Source organism: Dipodomys merriami, unplaced genomic scaffold, assembly GCF_024711535.1.
Source record: "Dipodomys merriami isolate MVZ:Mamm:240054 unplaced genomic scaffold, mDipMer1.0.p SCAF_3, whole genome shotgun sequence".
Lineage (NCBI taxonomy): Eukaryota > Metazoa > Chordata > Mammalia > Rodentia > Heteromyidae > Dipodomys > Dipodomys merriami.
Window position 1 is genome coordinate 48544492 of NW_027204492.1, and position 3511 is coordinate 48548002.

Consider the following 3511-nt stretch of genomic DNA (forward strand, 5'->3'; position numbering starts at 1 on the left):
CCTGTTAACTTATGGAAGTATAACAAATGCAGTTTATTATGGTGTTGGCAAATGGTATATGTTTTGAAAATACTATGGAAGAAATTTCATTCAGTTAGTAGATGAAGTTTCAGTAAAATCTCATCCAGCAAAATTTAGGAGAAAGAAAATTCCCAAGTTCTTTCATGGCTAAGTAAGCTGATCCCTATAGCAATTAAATCTTTCACAATGAAATGTGAAGCATTGTGAAGGAATTTTAATAATAGCAATAGTTTCAGGTCTCAGAGTTAATGATTAAAATCTCTATTGCCCATATTCAATTTGTAGATAGGCAGCAAGAAAATCATCCATATGTCATTTCATCTATTTCTATGATTCAAAAGTTCTATCTAGGATATTACCTTAAATATCTATTGGTAACATAAAGGAACCAAACCTACCAAAAACAAGTGGAGAGGGCTATATAATTATATATTAATAAAGAAACATCTTGCTTTTAGCTAAATCGTTTAGACTAAAATTATTGACTCTAAGTCTTTTCCCATTGCCTTCCCTACATTCTCCCCTTTGCCTTCTCCTTTGAGAGCTATTTTCAAATACTCTTTTTGTTGCACACTAAAATGAAGACCTCATGTATTTCTTGTTTTTGCCTTTTAACACTGTTGGTTGTGTCTACTTACATTAGTTTATTAGAATATTTTCATTTTGAAGTTATAAAATGCTTATTTAGTCTTTATGATATCATGGCAGTCATTATAGATTTGCATAAAAAACTTCTGAAAACCAAAATTGCTGTGAAAATCAAGCAAGGAGAAATTTTCTATTGGGGGCAGTTCAATTTTGATTCAATATTTTTTCCATGAAAGCATTGTAAGGTTCCTTTTCTTCTATTTAACTTTTATGTCAGCTGTATTCTCACAGCCAACCTGCATGAGTAACAATACCCCCATCACTTTATTGAAGGAAATATATTCCTTCTTACTGTACTGAAACTCATACTCAATAATGAATTCTGGGTTGCAAAAGAGGATTTACTGTTTCTACCTGTGTGCAGTGTGATATGTTTTTAAAAATATTACAGTCTATTTGGAAGGAAGTGTGAAAAGAATTGTTTCCTTAGCAGTACTCTATAAATAATTTCATGGAAGGAGAGGCTTTCTACTATATTGATCATTTTTGCACAGTATTGTAGTGCCTGTAGAATGTTAGTGGTATTTGTTGACTTAATAGTCAAAAGAACTTTAAAAAATTCACATGTAGTCTCACCAATCAGCAAAGCAGATGTTGATATATTTCAGTGCATTAATTTTCTCTGTCACTTTATTTCCTTTATTTTACACGAATGTATATATACATTTTTCATTGTTATTGGCATTTTTTCAATGTTACCAAATTTTCTCCATTAATATTCTCAAAGTTTTCTAATTGTAGCTACAAATCATACCACAATAAATTGAAAACAGGGCTAGGAAGGTGGCTCAGTGGTAGAGTGCTTGCCTCGCATGCATGAGGCCCTGAGTTCGATTCCTCAACACCACATAAGCAGGAAAAAATAAGCTGGAAGTGGCACTGTGGCTCTAGTGGTAGAGCACTAGACTTGAGCTGAAGAGCTGAGGGACAGCGCCCAGGCCCAGAATTCAGGACCCATGACAGACCTAAAAAAAAAAAATCGAAAACGTGGAGAAATAAAATTTGTTTTCAGAATAATAAGAACTACTTCAATATTATCATACTTAAAAGACATATGCTTTTCTTTCAATCAGACATTAATATTTGCATCATTCAGCACTTTTGTATTTTTTTCATTAAACATTTTATGCCATCAGTTGTTATTATACACAACCTAATGTTTAATAACTGAAGCAAATGCCACATTAAGATTAACTTTAAACCAATGTGACAAATTTAGATGTCTATATCTTTGTTAATATTTATCTTAGAAAATAGCTCATAAGAACTTGTGGATATACCCAAATGATCACAAAAAATGCCATACTACTATGGCGAGGGTGGGGAGTGGAAGGGAGGGGGGAAGGGGGAGGGAGATGGGAGGGCAGGGATGATAAGGGGAAACAAAAGAGGAGGCAACAATGCTTGATAAGAAATGTACTCATTACCTTGCTCATGTAATTGTAACCCCTCTTATAGTATTTTCACAAAAAAAAACATTGTGAAAATACCATACAAAGGGGTTACAATTACAAAAATAAAAACAAAAAAACCCAAACTTATTAACCAATGAATAAAAAATAAAAATAAAAATAAAACATGGCCATACTAAAGCTACAGTACAACTATGCTTATCGCAGCATTATTCACCATAGCTAAGATATGGAAACAACCCAGATACCCCTCCGTCAATGAATGGATCAAGAAAATGTAGTATATATATATATATATATATATATATATATATATATATATATACAAAAGAATTCTGTGCTTCCATAAGAAAGAATGACACTGCCCCATTTGTTAGGAAATGGAAAGACTTGGAAAAAATTATATTGAGTTAATAAACCAGATCCAGAGAAACATAGGTCCCATGATTTCCCTTATTTGCAATAATTAGTATATGTCTAGGATAATCTTATCATATGAGCAGAATAGCCCAATAGCTATGTACCGTATAAGATGATGCTAAGTGAAATGAACTCCAAGACATGCAAACAAGAGGTTTTTCTTTGTTGTTTTTGTTTTTAATGCACTATGTGATTTCTTGTTTCTTTTGTATGTTCTTCTTACTATGGTATATCCCCTGTTGTCACTGTATTTGATTTTCGTACTCTGGTATTATATATATGTTTATTTGTATTAGGGAAGAGAAGGGGAACAACAGAATGGCGAGACAAAGGACAACGGCAGAACCAATGCAACAGTGACATACAGAAGGCAGTATGTTGGATATGATCTACACAACTTGGGAGAGTGGGGGGAGGGAAAGTAGGAGAAAAATGTGGGAAAGGGTAACATGTTTGACAAGAAATGTACATATTATCTTATTAACTTTAACTCCTCTATACATCACCTTGATAATAAATAAACAAAATAGAAAATGAAATTGCACTAAAAAAAAGAACTGTGGATAAATTCTTGACTTATCACTAGTTATTTCATCTGTAAAAATGTTTTATCGTTATTTCCCAGAGTTATAAATTTAAAGCTTTGAAGAAAAGTGTAGATGAGTCTCTTCTCAGTCTACTTTTATTAAGAATAATTCCATTTTTAGAAATCTTGCGAATTTGAGAGGTTAAAATTGGTGGCAAATCTTTCCCCCATTTGTACCTCTTTTTTCCTTGTTTTTTTTTTTTTGTGCCAATTCTGGGGCTTTAATACAGGACCTTGTACTCTTCTGTTTTGCTCATGACTGGCTCTCTACCTCCAGTCCCAACTCTTTTCTGGTTAATTATAGTTAAGAATCTCAGATTTATCTATCTTTTCTGGCTTTGAACCATGATACTGAGATCTCAGCCTTCTGAGTATCTAGAATTATAGTTGTGGGCTGCTGGCACCCTGCATGATTGTATCTGTT

At 33.0% G+C, this 3511-nt stretch overlaps 1 pseudogene; it reads right to left on the reverse strand.

Annotated features, from left to right (window-relative positions):
- Positions 1–946: 946 nt before the first annotated feature.
- Positions 947–1056, reverse strand: LOC138840579 (small nucleolar RNA SNORA40; annotated as a pseudogene).
- Positions 1057–3511: the final 2455 nt, after the last annotated feature.